Source organism: Mobula birostris, chromosome 6 (assembly GCF_030028105.1).
Source record: "Mobula birostris isolate sMobBir1 chromosome 6, sMobBir1.hap1, whole genome shotgun sequence".
NCBI lineage: Eukaryota > Metazoa > Chordata > Chondrichthyes > Myliobatiformes > Myliobatidae > Mobula > Mobula birostris.
This window is the reverse complement of record NC_092375.1, coordinates 146,563,766-146,584,929: the sequence shown is the minus strand read 5'-3', so window position 1 is coordinate 146,584,929 and position 21,164 is coordinate 146,563,766. Positions and strand designations below refer to the sequence as shown.

Sequence of the window (21,164 nt, the reverse complement as noted above, 5' to 3'; positions counted from 1 at the left end):
GATACTGTGAGAATTGACAAGATGTGCAAATATAAGCACCCAATACTCCTGACAGATATTGGGCAAGAAACATAGGCTTGCTGACAAATCATCATGTAGCACGGTGGTTAGCACAGTGCCAGTGATCACTGTTCGGGGGTTCGAATCCCGCCATTGTCTGTATGGAGTTTGTAAGGGTACTCTGGTTTCCACACACATTAGGGTTAGTATCCTGTGGGCATGCTATGTTGGCACTAGAAGCATGGCACCACTTGATCCTCCCTGCACAGTCCTCCCCGATTTATGTAAATATATTTCACTGTATGTTTCAATATAAATGTGGCAAATAAAGCAAATCTTTATCTTTGCAAGGTGAGAAAGACCTTGTGATTTTATCGTTAAACAAGTAGAAAATTAATGCACTAAGTTAAGACAAAATAACAGAAGCAGAGTAAGACAATTAGCAACTATTTGTTTCAGTAAAACATTATCGGTCCTTGGGGTTTTGCCGAGTTTTTAAGATCTTGCATAATGCAAAATGTATTTCACTGTTGACTGCTGGATGAATTAATTCCGTTGAAGTTGTTCCATGCTCGTAATTTGAAACATGGATTTGCATGTAAAATTGTGTTAATAGAAATGGTATTCAAAAATATCAGAGAATTTCATTCACCACTAGTGAATGGTATAGTTGCAGTCAAGATTCGGAAAAGTGTAGACAAGTTCAAAGTTACAGGTCTGACGTAACAAGCTGCTGGGGTAACTCAGGGGGCCAAATAGCATCTATCGACGGGCAGGGCTGGTGAAGGAATTGTCAGTGTTGAATAAAAATGTCAACAACTCCTTCTCTGCCCCAGCACCTTAGCAGATGTTACTCAACCTGGCAGAGTGCTTGTTGCTCCAGGTTCCAGTACCTACGGTCTCGTGTCTACAAGTCCAGAGTGTTCTGGCCAGACCAATTGCAGTCAGTCACCACAGCCTTTTCAGTTTAGAATAGCTAAGTATTTCTTATTTAAAAGACAGGTCACATTTGGTCACAGTTTACTGATCAAAAAATCAAGATGAACTACAAAAGCAATTTCAGTGACATTTTGGAAACAATCCAAAAGGACTTCATAGTTATTCAGATAGCAAGGAACGGAGATTGTACCGTACTTGCCAAAAGCAGCAAAGCAAACAACGTTGCATTCAAATCAATATGTTGATTAACAATCTGTGCCTTAATATGCAAATTTATGCTGCCACTAATACTCTGATAAGGAGACAAGAGCATTTGACAAGTGTAGCCAGATACCAGTAATGGAAAGCACCGTTACAGTGAAGATTTACTCTAGTGAAGCTTTTCTGACACGAGGGCAAATGAAATACAGACAACTACATAACACTAAGAACATGTGCCCATCAATGCCAAATAACAAAAATGAGAAAGTAATGAATAGTACAATTTTTGGTAAGTTGAAAGAATATTAATGCTTATTAATGCAGTGTTAATGCTTCAAAAATTACACTGAGGTTCCTAGTCATAAGATAACATGGATACTCAGGACTGCAAATGCTAGAATCTGGAGTAACACTCAAAAAAGCTGGAGGAACTTAGCAGATCAGCTAGTATCTGTGGAGACAAATGGACACTTGATGCTTGGAGCACCTCAAAACTTCGAGACAGCTACAATGGCGTAACAGGATGCAATTTTTGCTTCAGACCAGATGTAATACCGTCCTATTGTAACTCCAGATATACTGATGAGCAAAACAAAAAGCAAAAATTGCACCTCACACTCACAAAGAACAAGGACAGTTCTGCAGAAATCAAGGAGGAAGCAACTGAAACAACATCTGAACTCAAGATAAAATTCCATCAGCTTTTACTGATAGATGCTTTACCCAAGAGATTAAAATGAGGATAGAGTTACAACTTACACACAGTTGTCAATAACTTAACTGTAACTTCATCCAAAATTGCAGGTAAAACCCAGGGAAACTTGGCAATATAAAAATATATACAAAAGGACAAAGCCATGATGGACAGAATTTGACCACTGTACTGATAAACAGAAGTGGATTGTTGTGGGGTTCATGTACCACTACTAAGCATACTAGAGATAAGCCAGTGTCCAAATGGGCTTGCAGACACTGGCTTATTGTTAGAATGGACATCTCACGGATGGCCAGCAGAGATTGATACTGTGGCTTTTCATAGTGGCTTTCTATTTTAATCCACTGTTTGCAACTTTCAAGAAATGAAATCGAACATACGACTAGTTCCTTAAAAGGATAAGGAAAATATTTGGAGCTACTCTCAAAAAAGCTCTGCCTGGCCAATCTCTTGCTAAAGCACAGAACAATTCTACACACTATACCATCAAGTATGCACCTCAAAACATGAAGACTAAGAACAAAATTAGCATATTTAAACAAATCTGCCTCCTGAAATTCAGTAGTTCAGTCATAAACATCACCAGGATTCTCATAAAAAAAATACTGTTTCAAGAAAATCACCTTCTTAGATGATAGCAACCTTCCAGGCAGGTAAAGCTCACATTAGTAAAACACAAGAACCATATTACAATAGGAAGAAATAAGCAGAATCAAGGTAAATTCAATTGAAATTGGTGCCAGAATCAAAGGCAGACATCAACCAAGTCTGGATAGTGAACCACTCAATTAAAGCAAATGACAGTTACCAAGCATACAAAAAGTTAAACTGATAAAAAAAAAATGATTATGTTTAATAGTACAAAATAAGGAAAATGAGTTGGAGGTGAAGAGAAGCACATGGGAAACATGTAGCAGTTAAAGGCTGATCAAGGAGAAGACTGAGTCCTCTTAAAGACCATCAGTGCTGCCTGTGTGTGGAGTTGCAGGAGACAGCTAAGATTTTTAATGTTTGACAAGAAGAAAAAGCTGGAATGGCAGCTTAACATTTCTAATTCAACACCAACACACAAACAGATAAAAGTAACCCCAAAAATGTTAGGCTCTGTAAATATCAATAGTGATTTTACTTTTATCTCCAATAGTTTTACTGTTGAATTGTAAACGTGATTACCAAATATACTCCAAATCCCACCTGCTTAATTTTGTTGAATCAGCTCATGTTGCATTTTTCCAAATGTCTCTGGAAGGGCAAAAACAGCACATCCATGAGTTCTCCCTTGCCTATTATAGGGCAGGTTTACTCCTTCTGTACACACAGTTTCCAGATGGTCACAAAGCTTGGACTTGAGGATCTAAGTACCATTCCCAGTCCCCACTTTGGGGAATGCAGACCACGACAACATAAAAATCAGTGGAGTTGCTACGTGCATTTACTCCCCCACACCTTTGAATGATTTTCCATTCTTCTGTTAATCCCATTCGATGATGGTTGTTAGAAATGTGTTAGTTTCAGGAGAAGTCAGGCCTTGAAAATGTGAACAGAGCCTGCCCAATAGAGTTGACTGAACTCTAACACAGAGTTAGAGTTGTCCTGAGAGAGGACACTGACTTTAGACAGAGCCACAGAGTGAGTGAGTGAGTGTATAATACAATCTGTTTTAGATCTTGTTGATTAGAACTAAGGATATGATTGTGTTCAATGCTGAGCAGTATCAATAAAAAGCAGTCTGATGTAGATATTGCTATTGTCTAGGTGGCTCAAGGCTGACTGGAGCACCAGTGGGATTGCATCTACTGCAACCCATTGTGATGACAGGATGTTGGGACTACTTGCCCATAGTTCTCCAAGACCCTCTCCTCCAAATTCCTCATAAATGCTACAGCGCTACCTGCTGCGACCACTTCCTCCAAGTACTCACTACCCAATGCAAAGAGGTTGCCTCTGTCTCTAAACTCTCCCTTATCTGTGCCCTCTTCTTTGGACTCCCCAACTCTGAGGAAAAGGCTAGAATAGTCCACCTCATCCATATGCTTCATGACTTTATGAACTTTGTGAGGTCACCTCTCATTCTCCTACACTCCAAGGAGTGAAGATTCAGCATAGCCAACTTTTTCTAAGGCCCTGTAGTACAGGCAGCATCCTCGTAAAGCTCTTCTGCACCCTTTCCAGCTTGACGATATCTTTCCTAATAAAAGGATACCAAAACTATACACAATGCTCCAAGAGTAGTCTCACCAACTTATATAACTGCAACATAATGTCCCTACTCCTAAACTTTCTGCATTGACTGAAGGCCAGCATGTGAACATATTTTCCACCACCCTGTCTACTTGTACAGCTACTTTCAGCAACACTTGCACTTTTACTCCCAGATCCCTGTGTTCCACAATACTCATTAGTGGCCTGCCATTCACTGTAAAGGTCCTATCCTGGTTTGAATATCCAAAATGTATCATGTCATACTTATCTAAATTGAAATCTATTTGTAATTCATCATCTAATCTTCCTAACTGATCAAAATCTCTAATTCATTGTAACCTGTGCATATCAGCAAAACCCCCAATTCAGTATCAGTGGCAAACTTGCTCATTGTGCCACATGCCTTCATATTCAAATCACTTACACATACTGTAAAATGAATACCAAGTCTCAACAGTGACCCCTGGGGCACTCTACTAATCACAGGCATCCAGTCAGATAATTGCTCCCTGCTTCCTATCATTGAACCAATTCTGAATCCATCTTGTTAGCTCTTCCCATGTAACCCAACCTTCCAATCAGCTTGCCATGTGTGATCCTATCAAGGGCCTTATTCAAGTCCATGTGGACAACATCAGCTGTCCAACTTTCATCTATACTTTTACTCACCTCTTCAAAAAACTCCAGTCCCGCTTGCTGGCGCAATAATATCAGTGAATAATAATAATAATAATATACTCTGCAGCGAAGGTTCCTGAGTTCAAATCCAAGTCGGGTTGAGCGTCGAGCTAGCAACTCGGCCTTGTAAAAACAAGGATAGCTTGCTACGGAAACACCGTCATGACAGTGCCCCGATAACTCCACTGCCAAGTTAAGGGCTATTCTTCTTCTCTTCTCAAAAAACTCCAAATAGATTAATCAGACATGGCCTCCCAAAACCATGCTGAATATTACTGATCAGGTCTTCACTATCCAAGTGATACTAGGACTTGTTCTTCAGATTTCTCTCCAGTAACTTCTCTACAAATGAAGTTAGGCTCACTGGCCTATAATTTCCTAACCTGCCCCAGTTATCCTTCTAGAAGAATGGAACAACATTAGCCACCTTCCAGTCTTCTGGAACTTCCAACAGTGACTAACAACAAAGCAAATGCAGTGGGTTACTGTTAATTGGTCCATCAGCTAACTGGGACAGCCAATTATGAATTTGAACAAACTCTTAAAGAACAAGAACTAACCAAGAAAATAGCCAAGGTTTTCTTTTGTTTATTTGGGACATTGACGCTTAATTGGGACAGGAGACTGGGGACTTCCCTGGATACAGTGGATAACTATAACTTTTTCTGTTCCCCATCATACCTGCGCTCTCCTTGAAGCATTGCAAAACTTCTTGGCTGTTGATCTCATTAGGCTAGTCTGCTGGAGTTTACTTCACACGCTTGGACAGCCATGTCCCTATTATACCAGTCCTCAGTATTTTTAATTTGCACAATTTGTCTTTTTTGAACATTGGTTGTTTATGTATATATTTTTGTAAATTCTGTTATATTTATTTGCCATTAAATGTCTGCAAGTAAATGAATCTCAAGGTAGTACATGGTAACATATACATATCTTGATGATAAAATTTACTTTGACTTTGAGTTAACCTTTCCCCCTCTTAGTTCCATTTACACACCACCTTCTTCAACTCACCTCTAATCCAATACCAATATATCCACATTTGCTGCAAAGGATGAAAAACATCCACCTTTTCGCCCCTCAAAAATTATTACAGTTAACTCTGCCTTCGGTATCCTGTGTTTCAAGAAAACCACTTAGTGGACCCAAATCACTCCTCCTAACTAACATTCTTCATTGGTGAAGCCTATAAAGCTCCTCTGAATGTCAACTTTGACCTATAAAGCTCCTCTGAATGTCAACTATAATTGGTTGTCTCTTGACTTGTCTCAGCTCATCTCCTATGCAAGCTCCACCATACTTCAGTTATCACCAAACTCAACTACACCTACAGTCTTCTGCTGACTTTTCACTTTCTAAACCAGCTCATCCAACTATCTGCTGTTCATATAGTAAAATGGATCAAGCATAGTTTATCACCTAAAATACTTACCAACCAAAATTTTTTGCAACACCTTTAATTCAATATGATCTTACAGGCATTGAAACAACTCCATAGACTTAACCTTCCTAACCACAGTAAACACCTCTAGTGCTATAACCATTTAGAGCTCAGCAATGCTCCAATCCAATCTCTTGTGTAATCTTAATTTTCTTCATCTCTTGATGCAAAACTATTTGCCTGGAGGATGGTGTTTGACAAATATACTCTGGTCAAAACTCCAGATTCCCTCCTTATTCCTCACCTTTTGCCCCAAACATTTCCTCTCTTCTATTGTGATTCTTACAATCAGGATTGCTTAGATTTATCAAACATAATACATCTTTTTGGCTCAAAGTCAAATATTCTCCGATAAATATTCCTGGAACATCAAGTTGCTTTTTATTGTCATTTCAACCATAAACTGCTGGTACAGTACACAGTAAAAATGAAATGACGTTTCTCCAGGACCATGGTGCTATATGAAACAACACAAAACTACACTAGACTATGTGAGACAACTCAAGGCTACTCAAGGCTACACTAGGCTACGTAAAAAAAAACAACACACAAACTACACTAGACTACAGACCTACACAGGACTACATAAATTGCACAAAACAGTGCAGGGCAGTACAATAATTAATTAATAAACAAGACAATAGGCACAGTAGAGGAAAATTTCAATATAATAATAAGTGATGTAGATGTCAGTCTAGACTCTGGGTATTGAGGAGTCTGATGGCTTGGGGGAAGAAACTGTTGCACAGTCTGGTCGTGAGAACCCGAATGCTTTGGTACCTTTAGCCAGATGGCAGGAGGGAGAAGAGTTTGTATGAGGGGTGTGTGGGGTCCTTCACAATGCTGTTTGCTTTGCGGGTGCAGCGTGTGGTGTAAATGTCTGTAATAGCGGGAAGAGAAACATATTATAAATGAAATTATTGTAACACTTCAGAGGAATATCTCCAAAAAAAAACAAACAAACAAACAAACAACAAAGCAGAGAGCAAGCAAGTACACATTGAGTATTTATCTGAAATGCTTGGGGTTGGAAGCGTTTTTGATTTTTTCATACTTCAAAATATATAATGAGATAGTTTGGGAACATCATTTCCGACTCTGAATTTGTGCGCTAGCAGTAAACAATCTTTGCCTTACAGTTGCTTATCACACACGTACTTAGCAGTAAAAATTATATACCATTAATATAATGCATACAGGGTTTTAAAAAAGCAGCATGGCAGCATCTGGAGAATACCTGAATCAGTTGTTGAATAACAATAAACAACTGCAGGCTTTCAGTCAGCGCCCATAATGCCACGTTTTGATTAAAAGGTTACAGTACACTATACTTTTTTAAAAAAGTAAGATATAAAAACAATCAGCATTGTAGACTTCTGGTGTTAGATTTTCACTAGCAACACTTTAAAAATTGAATGCCATTATGCAAGGAATAAAAACGAATGAGCATCATAGGCTTGTTCTGCTGCTAGAGTTTCGTGGTCGGCAGACACTTAAAAAAATTTTAATGCTATGCCTTTTCTTCAATTTCTGCAAGCAGCCTGCTGAATATTCACAATTACCTTCAATTTTGAGTTTGTCGTGATAGATCTTTGCCTGCTTCATGATGAGCACACAGTGCCTTGAAAAAGTATTCCGTCTCCAACTGTTTCTTCACATGAGTAATACAATGATTTTTGATTAATTTAACTGAGAATTTTTATTTCTGAATCATATGCTCCTCCCAACAGTAGAGCCTCAAAAATGGAAAATTGTAAAGCACGAAAAACCAAAAATTTAAAAGCTGAAATGTCAACAGTTCAAAAGTATTCATCACCCTTTGCTGAGCACTTAGTTGAACCACCACTTGCAGCTATTACAGCCAGTAGTCTTTTGGGACAAGTCTCTATTAGCTTTGCACAATGTGATTGGCCATTCCTCCTTGCAAAATTGCTGAAGCTGTGCTGTTAGTTGGGGAGCGGTGGCGGACAGCAATCTTGAGGTCTTGCAGAAGGTGTCCAATCAGTTTAAGATCATGACCACTCCATGGCTGCTCTGGCAGTGCGATTTTGCTTTATGCAGTGTTTTTCTATTTTTCATTAACTTCTGTCATGAGACACCAGGTCACTTCTCAGACCTGTCTGTGCTGTGCAGACTTTCACATTGCCTAGGTACATTCCTAGAGTCTTGTGAAATTTTCCATTTATGATGTCACATCAGCACAAAAAATTGAATTTAAGAAGTTTTCAGGTTTGAGATTTTGGATAAGGGATACTCAACCTGCGTAACTGGTTGATTATATCACTAACAGAAATCTTTACAATGTATTTGGAAATCAATAACATGGAAATCTTAAAACAAATCTTTATTTAATATTAGAGATTCGCATGAAGTTATTTCCATGTATTTTCAGATGCCTTGTCCATCTTAACAAAATATTTAGGAAACTGACTCAGTCTAGAACTTATGCCTATCAGAATCAGCTTTAATACCACCAGCATATGTCGTGAAACTTCTTGTTTTGCAGCAGCAGTACAATGGAATACATAATAATAGAGAAAAAACTAAATTAAAGTATATAAAACAGTTAATTAAGCAGTGCAAAAATACAAATAAAAAAGTAGTGAGGTAGTGTTCATGGGTTCAATGTCCATTCAGAAATCGATGGCGGAGGGGAAGAGTCATTCCTCAATCATTGACTGTGTGCCTTCAGACTTCTGTACCTCTTCCTTAATGGTAGCAATGTGTACAAGGCGTAGCCTGGGTGATGATCATCCTTGATGATGGAGACCACCTTTTTGAGGCATAGCTCCTTGAAGCTGTCCTGGATATGATGCAGGCTAGAGCCCATGATGGAGCTGACAGAGTTTAAAACTCTCTGCAGCTGATTTTGACGTTGGGCAGTAGCCACCCCACCCCAGACAGTGACGCAGGCAGTTAGAATGCACCCCATGGTATATCTGTAGAAATTTGTAAGTGTCTTTGGTGACATACCAAATCTTCTAATGAAATACAGCCATTGTTGTGCCTTCTTTGTAGCTACATCAATAAGTCGGGCCCAGAATAGATCCTAAGCGATACTGACACTCAGGAACTTGAAATTGCTCACTCTTTCTACTGCTGATCCCTCTGCGAGCTCAAATCTTAAACACAGTCATGCATTATGAATATGGTCTATTTAGTACTGGAGGGAAAAATAAAGTTAAGAGATTGATAGAAATAACATGTGTTTCACTTCCAGAGTACTGCAAAGTTTCACTGTAATAAAACCATTAAGACTTAAAACAATTAATTTTTTTTTTTTTTAAATAGCTGTTCAGCCGAACAGTTATGCCCTCAACTACATCTCTTCCATTTCACACACATCTGCTCTTACCCCATCCTCCCAGGGATAGGATTCCTCTTGTCCTCACCTACCACTCCACCAGCCTCCGCATGTAGTAGACAATTCTCCGAAACTTCCACCACCACCGAGCACATCTCCCCTTACCCCTGCACTTTCTGCAGGGATCGCACCTACATGACTCCCATGTCCATTCATCCTTCCCCACTGATCTCCCTCCTGGCACTTATCCTTGTAAGCAGAACAAGTGCTGCACCTGTATCTACATCACCTCCCTCACTACCATTCAGGGCCCCAAACAGTACTTACAGGTGAGGCGACACTTCAGCTCTGAGTCTGTTGGGGTCATATATTGCGTTCGGTGCTCCCAGTGTGGCCTCCTGTACATCAGTGAGACCTGGCGTAGATGGGGAGACCATTTCGCCAAGCACCTACACTCCGTCCGCGGGATCTCCCAGTGGGAACCCATTTTAATTCACTTCCCATTCCGATATGTCAATCCATGGCCTCCTCTACTATTGCAATAAGGCCACACTCAGGTTGGAGGAACAACACCTTATATTCCGTCTGGATAGCCTCCAACCTGATGGCATGAACATCGGTTTCTTGAACTTCTGGTAATGGCCCACCCCACCCCCGCCCTCTCCTCCACCAATCCCACTTTCCTTCTCTCACCTTATCTCATTGCCTGCCCAATCACCTCCCTCTGATGCTCCTCCCCCCTTTTCTTTCTTCCATGGTCTTTTATCCTCACACATCAGACTCCCCCTTCTCCAGCGCTGTATCTCTTTCACCAATCAACTTCCCAGCTATTTACCTCATTCCTACCCCTCCTGGTTCATCTCATTGTGTTTCTCTCACCTCTCCCCCACCTTTTAAATCTACTCCAGATCTTTTTTCCTCCAGTCCTGCCAAAGGGTCTTGGCCAAAAACGTTGACTGTTTTTCCCCCATAGATGTTGCCTGGCCTGCTGAGTTCCTCCATCATTGTGTGTGTGTTGCTTGGATTTCCAGCATCTGCAGATCGTCTCCTTTCAGCCAAGCAGTTTTTCAGATTGCTTATTGCCAGGTGAAAAAGTGCAAACTCATTAAAACTATTAGAAAATATTATTTATATTCCCTATCAGAACCACTGAAGGAATTGTACAGCAATCTTCACAGCTCTGACTGGCCGCAAAAGTCACACTATGTATGCAGATACAATTTGTAAAGTGACACTACAGCAGGTGACATCGTACTCACTCCAAACACAAACACACATATTAACTAATATCTGACTATTAAGTGACCTTGGTTTCAAATTTAGTGTCATTTTGTTAATATAACAAATTGTACAAACTAACTACTATAGGGTCTTATTTTACAATTTTGTACACATCATTAAAGCACCTTGACCTTAACGCAGTCATCTGACAATTTTGTACATTAGTTGTTTACTAGAGCTCTCGTATTTTTTCAGTAGTTCTTGAAAAACCTTCATGTTGCCTACCATAAAATGCCTATCACAGAAAATACCACTGTTTCCAAAATACGATTTTATGGACTTTGGCAGTACACATCATTCCCCCTTGCTTTATACTTAAGAACTGGTCAGATGAAGGCTAAAAGAAAGGTAGGTTTGCATAGTTCTATTGTAAAAATGAAAGACAACACCAGTGCTTAATATTAGCAAAGAATTATGTGAAGTAATCAACCAATTGAAAAATGCTCCACATAATAAAAAAAATCTTCAGCTAATGTATAATTAAACCTATAAATTAAATCCAATATTGCATTGAATTCTTATTGATAATTCATTTCTTCATTTAGAACCAGCAACTATAATCCCAAGGCTAGAATTATATTTACACACAATTTTACAGAGGATCAAACAGTAACTTTAAAATTAGTACACAGTGTTGAAGTGAGGGGAGGGAAATAGAAAGGGACTGCATTTATAGAAATATGAATTTTAAAATTCCAGTTATGATTCATTAAAGATTCATGCTCCTTTATGAATATTGGTGATAAAAGAAAATAATTGATTTGAAACACTGCAGGTAATGGTTGTATTTTCAGATTTTTAAAAAAGTGACATATTAACTACAGCCAACCTTCAGATACATGCTGGAAAAACAAGTGTTTTAGGAAGGAACTGGTAGAGCATGCAAGGGCCAATCACACAAACTCTCCTGCATGCTAATAAGACCACAGAACTGTCAAACACAACTCTCTTGACATGGATTCACAGAAAGCCTTGGTATTCTAGTGCAATTAGCCTAATAAAACATCATTTGGCCAGAACAAGCTCTGATATTGGTTGTTCTGTAGGGAAATGCTACCCAACTGGCCTACAAGGTTAGATTTAGATGTTGAATAAGTACTTCTATATTTTTAAAAATATCCTGAATATTTAAATCCTAACAATTAAAAGCAGAAAACACAGCCACAAGAGATTTCGCAGATGCTGGAAATCTAGATTAACACACAAAATGCTAGAGGAACTCAGCAGGTCAGGTAGAATCTATGGAAAGGAATAAACAGTTGACATTTCAGGCCAAGGCCCTTCATCAGGACTGGAAAGGAAAGAGGAAGAAGCCAGAATAAGAAGATGTGAGGCGGGGAAGGAGTATGGCAGGTACTGAGTGAGCACATGCTCAGGGTCAGAGATCACAGAGGGGGAGCAGTGAGAGAGGGCCTTACCATTGAAAAGATTTAAACTAAAAACGTAGTTAGGCCCCTAGGTCAGGCCAAATGGCTGAGCCAACTGCGACATGGTTGCCACTCCCAGTCCTCTGCACCTCATGGAAGGGCCATACAATGAAGGCTTCCAGTGCAAGAGAACTGGTGGGAACGCGAGGCACGGGCAGTGTCTGGCATATTCCAGACAAATATCTGCAGGAAAAAAAGGAAAGAAAAACAGTGATTGGCAAAAACAGCTTAAAGGAGAAAGTTGAGGCTCACATTGTCACATACACATGTTGTGCAAAACCACTTAAAATGTGGGCCTTCATAACACCTCAAAATTCTAAATCTGACCAAACTCAAAACTAAACTACATGGCATTCAATACATCATTCTCAGACTGTGAGTGCACCAAGGATTTTCATTAAAACTGGCTCCAATGTTAATTGGTGTAGAAATTTAGATTTGGGTACTGTTGCATTTTATGGGTACATATTCTTATAACGAGGGCATAATTTCCTGCAGAATACAAGTACTTATTTTGCAAATTCTCCCTTCCTTCATCAGTTCTGCTAAAACATGACTCATTGCTTTAAAAAAACACACAATATCACTCTTTCCTGATGCAGCTATTCTATCTTTCACCCTGTCCACTCTTCACCCAACCCCCACAACCTATGGGTATCTTGCCAAGCTCAATGCAGAAGCAAGGATATTTTCTCAATTGCTACTTTTACCCTGTAAAATTCTCTAAAAACATAAAACTGCTTAAAAGTGACTGAAACACACTCCTGTTCTCCATGTAAACAGTTTGACTCCAACTTGCAATGTATCTATCTGTCCTTTATCTATTTATCTTGAACTATATTTGTCCAGTTATCTCCATAGTTGTGAAAGAGATTTTAGGTGCACTTTAACAACACTGTGGCATTACAGCTCAAAACTAAAAGAAAATACAAACAAGAACCAAAATTCAAGATTGTGTATTTCTATACAACCTATTGGTACAATAGCTGGGAAAAGTCAAAAACCCAGTTCCTTCTCTGCTATATCTGAACTGCACCTTTTTTTTTTAAACTTACATAAAACAATGAGACAAAGGTATATCCAAATCGGGTCACAAAGACCTGCCAGGAAGATTGCCCAAGGTTAGAGCATTGAGCTTGTTTCAAAAATGGCATGATACTACAAAAGGGAAAATAATGAGCTTGGTCATTTTAAAGCACAAATTAAAATGACCCAGCAGTCATCTTCGCTATGATTTTGTCTCCAAGTGAAGCTTGTGCTTCAAAATTGCACTGCTGACTCTTCAAAAAAACTGTGTGGCAATCATTTTCTATGTTAGGAACCTAATTCACTTTATATTGTACAAGAAAATCAACAGCACAGGTAGACTATGCCCAGCTTGTGAATTTAAAATAATTATACATCAATGTCAAAAATTCAGCTTATGAAATCCAGCTGATGGTAGTTATTCAGTTCAGACTGAATGCCAAGAATGCAGCGGCCAAGTAAATTACTTTGTGGCTACACCTAACCAGGCTTAATGTTTCTCAAACTCCTCTGATAAAATTTCACTGAGAAAGTTTTCAGACATTAAATGAATGCAATCAAAAGTACACAGAAGAACAAATTATCACTAAGAAAGTTATTTTATTTGCCACAAAGTATTATAAATCTATTCATCATTCAGGAAAAGATTCCATTGTGCACTAGTCTGGTAAAAATAAAACATAACATTGTATGTATATTTCAAGGACTCACATTAACATCTATTGTTTTCAAATATCTGTATCAGAGTACATACGTAGACATTATTTCAAAAGGATGCTTAAATTTTGTTCTGAAGTAACTTAATTTTTCTTTCCATAATATGAAAAGGAACTTGCAGAAATCCCGGCATTTAGCCTTGTAAGTACAAGGAGATCCAGCAGAAGAAAGATTGTACTGCCTATTACCCAACTGTGCTATTGCTGGACTTGGTCCTGTATGAATTCCCCAGCATGTCAGCCAAGGAATTTGACCATAAAACCTACACTAGATTAAAGCTGGCAAGGGATCCAGTCACTTATGCATTGGAATGGCAGCACAAATAGTAAAAACAAGTTACAGTTCTAATTAACAGCATTTGCATTAGTATTTTAGTCATTTAAATTGATTTTAAAAACCTTTTGAAATTACTTTTGAAATGTTAATTATTTAAACAATTAATATTTTTGAATGCCAAGAGCATTCAAAAGCTTTTTAAAAGAAACTGTCAGCTTTGATGGCAGAGCTGATGGGTTTGGCTTTCTGGGCATCAAACGATCCTCTCAGCGGTTTCGCGGACAGGCCGTGTTCTGGTCCATCAGTTACAATGCACAAGGTCGTGCCAGTCCTTGCACCAGGTCTGCCATTCGACAAGTTCATGTCATTGGATCTGAAGCAGGTTTTCAGGATTCTGTGGGACTCAACACGTGGCATCTTCAGCACGCTTTCACCCAACAAAACATGCCTGTTGCAAAAAGATTAGAACCTTGAGCTTCCTGTTGCCTGTTACTTTTATTCTATGTCCCACCCCACCAATCTATCTCCACCTTCCTGCACCACTTCAATGTGTTTTGTTTGAAATTGCCTCTTGGGTCCCCTTTAAATCTTTCCCCTCTCACCCTAATCTTCTACCCTGGGGAAAAGACTACGGCCATCCACCTCATCAATGCCTCTCATGAAGTTATATACCTTTATAAAGTCAGTAAGTGAACACAGGTGGATGGGAAATCTGGAGCAATGATCACGAGTTCCATTTTGCCCCATCAGTCAGGCGTTTAAAAGAGGCTGAAGTCTAGTTTGGAGATTCTCTGCTTGGATACCGTGAACCTTAAAATCCTAATGCCTTTGGACCAGACACTAGTAACAGGGTAGACATGTGCCCCAGCGGTTGAGAAAGTGTAACTTCATGTTCCTTCTGGGACCACTGCTCTCTACCACACTCAGTATCGCATTCTCCATCTTCCAGTAATTCATTTTCTACCTGTATTAGAACTGGCCATTTCTGTTGCAAATCATCCAACTATGACATTGGCTTCATTGTTCTCTCCCATTGGTACAGCCTGAACATAAATCATTGTCTTGCTATTAGCAATACATATAGTCAAAACATAATTACCCAGTAATTGTCAATTTATCCCTCAACCTAATCTCAGGTTCCCCTTTGCTCTATCCACCAGCTCCTCTGCAGTTTAAGATAACCTTTTATTCTCTCTTTCCCAGGTTAGACAGATACATCAACCTGAAATATTAACCATTTCTCTTTCCACCGAAACTGTCTGATCTGAATTGTGTTTCCAGCATTTTGTTGCTCAGTTCAGATTTCTAGCAACAGAAAAGGTTTTCATTTTTACTTACATGCAATCTGTTCACAGAATTTGCTTGAACAAATTGATCGGAGGTATGACTCACAACAAATATAATCAATTTTCCCAGAAGATTGGAGGAGAAAGAGGTCGTGGCAACTTCTTCCACTAAAAGCAGGGTATTTTTTTCCTAAAGATATAGTCAGTGGAAAATAACTTACATCGTGGATTAAATCAATCTCAGTTGTTTGTGGGCACCAAGCTTGATTTGATAATCTCACTGCCATTTATCACCAAACTACCTGCTTAAAACACCATTGCTTTAATAAGCAACTACTTCCCAACTACAAAAACATGAAGTTGACAACCACGGGAAAAGATTTCCCATAGTTTATTATTGTAATATGCAACCTACAAATGCAGTAATATAAATTACTACAGATAAACATCTGAATTCTAAAGAATTAAACACAAGGGAAACAAATGTAGGTAGAGCAAAAAAAATACCTTTATAAAGACAATTTCTTTTTAGCATCATTACATGTCCTAAACTTCTCAATCTGTCTAATGTGTTAATCTATTCATACATTTGGTCAAGACTACTTAATTCGTTTTTGATGTTTCAAAAGTAGCAACATCCTTTTACTAAAGTAGTGCAGCAAATAAACAGTTATTCATATGTTAAATGAATCAAGTCATGGGCATATAATACAAAAAAAAGCCTAATGGTTAGAATTCTAGTCGTCAATAATAAAGACGACAAGACTGGAGAAATAGCTCTTGCACCTTGACCCAAACTTCCATCCAAATGTATTGGATAAATTGCGTGTTCATGTCTCATTTTTAGGTACACAAGTGTTTTTGCAAAACAGCTTAAGAGCCTAAAACAATTCAATGGTTGTCATGTGTATGATTTAAGCATTCCATTTCATGCTCTGTAACTGTACAAGGTTACAACCATATTGATAGAACTACTTTTGTGTCTTTAAAACAAAATTTCCTTAGTTCAAGAAGAATGCTGCTACATGCTTAAATTAATCTTTATTTTCCCCCCTTTATCCCCTTGCTAAGAACTGAGTTTAGGTGCCCAGTTGAATCACCATTCATTACAGATTTCTGTTCTTCTACCGCTACAGGTATGTGCAATTCAGGTGAGAGCCAGGGCAGTTCTGCGATATGAAGAAAGCACATCATAGTTAAGACAATTGTGCAGTATCTGTAAGGGGGCATCATAGCAAGACTAGATCTGCAACATACATAAAGCTAACATACAGAATGTTAATGAAATCAGCTCACCAATCATGTACATGCACGAAGCAGACAATTAAAAAGACTGCTGCAGTTTTGAAATTTTCATGTCATACGTACTATTAGATATCATGGTCTATTCACTTTTTTTGAAATCTTAAAGAAGGATCACAAAGTGAACACTAAGAAACAAAAGTGTCAAAGGGAATAGGGATATTACAATTTAAAAAGTAAAAAGGAAACTAAAAAATAAACTCACTTTTAACTCCAAACATGCCATTATTTAGGTCATACCACAAATTAATGTAAAAAGCAGCAGGTATATTTAATTGTTTTGTTCCAAACTATGTTCACCAAGGATCACCTCATATTTAGACCACTTTACATTTCTCACACAAGGTTGATCTCCAACAATGATGTGACAAGCAATCATAGAACATTACCAATTCATTCAGTCACAGCACTGAATGCCAAGGTCAGTGGTTCTGCTCACACCTGCAAGGTGAAGTACTCATTTCAGCTTTTACCAACAAGGTGATAAAGAGTCTGAAGGTCAACTCGTTCCTTGTGTGTACAAGTAAAAGACAAGCAAGTGCCATCTGGGCCACCAATGCCCATCAATACTCCACTGAGCAGTAGTGCTTATCACCATGGAATGGTCAAGGAGGAAGCAAACATTAAAGTGTAGATTGTAGAAACGTAAACGTAATCAAGTTGTATTATATGGGCCTGATTGGATATTTGCAGGAAATCAAAAATGTGTTTGTATGCTTGCAAAAACATTTACAACAGCATATCCATAGTTACTTAAAATCTACAAAACATTCCAAGATGTTTCATAGGAGTGCTAAAAAAAAAAAATCTAATGTGGAAATTTATCTATAAATTAATCCCTAGTGGCAGGATATTGCTTCATTGCGCCAGTGAGTCCATAAAGCATCTGTGCAGGAACTGGAGCTTTAAGTATACAGAGGCATAAAGACTAGCGCATGTCAGCTCCTAATAACATTAGTCTGGGTCAAGTTGAAAATGACAAGCCCCATTTCCTCCCCTACAGATTTTGCATTTTGTTTTAAGATCCCAATCAAAACCTTTACACATCTGATGAGATAAGCAAGATGTCATAAACTTAATAAATTAACTCAAAGTCTTTTGTTGTTTTTAAAATCACTGGAGTGCAATGGAGGAGGAGCAATTGTGGCATTAGGGTTAATGTATTCTAGTATTTAAATTTTCTATCAGTCTTAGTGACTAGTGGTACAAGTTGAGTAACCAGGAATGCACAGAGAATGAGAGATTGTGATAAAAGACATATTTCCATTTCATTCACTTACAAAAATAACCAAATATTTAAAAATCTAAGTAAATAATAAACTATGTGTTTTCTATAAAGTTATTTTAAGAGATTAAAAAACTAGATTTCTGATGTCCCTTTTCACACAAGCTGAGTGACAAGGTTGAAAGTTTTAACACAAACGCACAAGATTGTTCAGATGCTTGAAAACTAGGGCATCACACACAAAATGCTGGAGGAATTCAGCAGGTTAGGCAGCATCTATGAAGAGAAATAAACAGGCAACTTTTCAGGCCAAGACCCTTCATCGGGTCCTTCCCTCCTGTCCTGGTTCTGATATGGCATGGCTCCATTAGGTATGGGGAGCACTTGCCCAAATGCCAAGCCACCAATAGCTTTCACAGTCTTGTATTCAGTGGGTGAAACAGCAGACATGGATTTCTCCTAGGTGTGAAATACACACAACCATGCACAGAGAGTGCAATATTAGACTTTAAGATCTCAGTTTTGATACATGGCTACATACTCCACTAGTAATTCATGCATACAAGTTCGCAATGTGGTTTAAATCTCTTCATTTCCACATGAGCCAAATAAATACAAAGCAATGTCACAAAATATTAATGTAAATCACAAGATCAAAACAGTCCCTGTAACATAAGGCCACTAGCTAATGAAAGTACTCAACTGACAATTTAAATTCCAGTGGCACAAATGCTATTAAACAAAAAGGTCATGCTTCCCATAAATTAGATAGGCAACCACAATGTTATTTCCTTTTATTCTATTTTTATAAACAATGTTTCTAGTTGCTCAATACATTGAGATTAATAAATTGGAAAGAAGCATTTTTATAAGTAAAATATTGTAGAAAATTCCATTCTGTAGCATATACTGTAGTACGCCAGGGTAGGACAAGGACTATTGATAAACAGTGAACAGACAAAAAAAATTGCTAGTATAGGTGATGAATTTGACAATAGCTGGATTTAACTTAGTAAATGTGACCTGGGAATTGCAGAATATGAATAACTGGAAAGAGACATTTCATCTGACCAGCATAAGGTTTCTATTATGAATCTTAATTTACAAAAACACAATAGTTCCACAAACCAAAATGTAAAACAAACCTTTGTAAGCTATCACAGATGACACTTAATCATTCTCTCAAGGTAATTCTTAAAATACCACAGCCAAATCAGTGTGATATTTATCAATAAAAGGATTACTGTGACATTATGATTATTAATCTTCATAGTACTTTTTTCCCCACTGAATATTACAAGAGGCATTGGTCTGTTAATCAAAAGACCAATAATGACATCACCAGAAATTACTGATGTTAGACAAGTAGTATCTCATTAATTCTAATTTAGACAAGTTGCACCCAATAGAACAGGCTTGAATACGTTAGGGAAATTAATTAGGAGATGCGTTTTTAAAATTGGAACTGAGGGTATACAAACTCTACAAATGCAATTTGTATGTTAAACACTAGCGGAGGGGAAAATAGTCAACAAATGCGTTAACCATCGCAACCCTACCTGGAAGAGGCCGCATAGGCATCTCTAACCTCAAACTGGCTTGTTGTGTGGTGCAACTGGATTTGAAACAGTTTCGGCAACCTTAAAACTCAAGTTTCAGTTCTAACAATTCTAGCGGAAGCAACTCCTCGCTGATCTACCGAACATCGTCAGCGGAGCGTCGGTGCTGAACTCAAGGCGCGGGGAGCCAAGAGAAGCCCACGGCATCTAGCCTCAGTGTAAGGCTGCACGGTTGGAAACGTCTTCCAAACATTATCACACATCTTTACGCTCATCGCACCATTTAACTCGGCTATTTAAGAAGAAAACTGGACGACAGAAAAGCAAACGGGCTTATTGCAACCATCTGCCTCTCGCTTCCAAAATAAAATAAGCGTAACAATAGTAACTTTGGATCATGTTCAGGCAGATTACACACAATTTCTCTACTCGCTCCGAGCACGCAACGCTCTAGGTTTCCGCATCTTTGCGCTGAGCTGGTTTATTATTTAAAAAAAGAGAAATAGAAAATATCTTAGGAGGAAGCATTGAAGGTGCGGGTGTGTGGGCAAAGTGCAGGACAGGGCAGACGGGGCACACCGAACGGGCTGGGCGCGAGCGCGGGCGCACCGGCACCCGCTGGAGACGGTCCCCGGGAGGCTCGCGGGGCACCGAGCCGGGCGCCGCCAGCGGGCTGCTCCTCCCGCCGGCCGCCACCGCTCCTCCACAGGCCCAGGGACAGCTCGTCTACTCTCTCACTTCCACGGCCGCCACACTGAACAAACAAACCACAACGTAAAGTCTCAATGACAAAAAAGAACATTTGCAACCTCCCCCACCCCCTCATCTCACTCACCTCTCACCGGGCTCCACTTGCTGCTCCTCTCTCTGCAATAAGCCGCGAGTTCATTGAGCTCCTTTTATTTCACGTGTGTGCGTGTGTGTGTGTGTGTGCATGAAAGCAAAAAAAAGTCAGGACCGACTGCCAGAGAACTGCCCTTTTGCCGAGGGTTCAATGGAAAATTATGTTCTTCTACTTTGTTTTATTTTTTTAATTGCCCTACGAGTCTCCTTCGCTCGTCTGTTGGGCAGGAGTACATCACTGGCTACGCGTGAGCGCGCTGCATCCTCTACTACTGAGGCTTGTGTTCATGTTCCTCATCGACAGACCCGACCCCGCCGCTATTGCGCGTGTCCGCGAGCCTAGAAGTTCCTGGAAAGGGACATATTGCGCCCAGAGAGGGATGAAAAATAAAATTCTGCAGATGTTGCAAATATGAAATACATGTTGGAAATACATGTTGGAAATACCTGTGTTTTTTTTATTTTAAAATTTCAGATTTCCGGCATCTTTAATTTTTTTTCATATTTTCATTTGTAATCTGAAAAGGTCATTTCCAGCCGGATCTCAGTTCTCCCGAAAGTCTATAACTGTATCTAGAAGCTTGCTTTTCTTTAGCAGATTATACCGTGCAGTAAGGTATCAAATTCTTTCCAGCCACTGAAGTTTAGTTGACATTGACCGTTGCATATAGGACAGGGGCAGTCAAATTGTACACAGCAAGCTCTCATAAACAGAAAATCTGATTTATTTTGTTATGTA

General features: G+C 39.0%; 1 protein-coding gene across 6 annotated transcripts in view; it reads right to left on the bottom strand.

Moving 5' to 3' along the window:
• LOC140199449 (diacylglycerol kinase beta-like) overlaps positions 1-20,707 on the bottom strand; it is a 566,317-nt gene extending 545,610 nt beyond the window's left edge. For 3 of the 6 annotated variants that reach the window (XM_072261555.1, XM_072261557.1, XM_072261558.1), the window contains exon 1: positions 20,418-20,707. The gene's annotated coding sequence lies outside the window, so the exon portion shown is untranslated. Of the gene's footprint in view, positions 1-19,582; positions 19,662-20,417 lie in introns of those variants that run through there. The other 3 variants (XM_072261559.1, XM_072261560.1, XM_072261556.1) reach the window with 2 other exon arrangements.
• Positions 20,708-21,164: the final 457 nt, after the last annotated feature.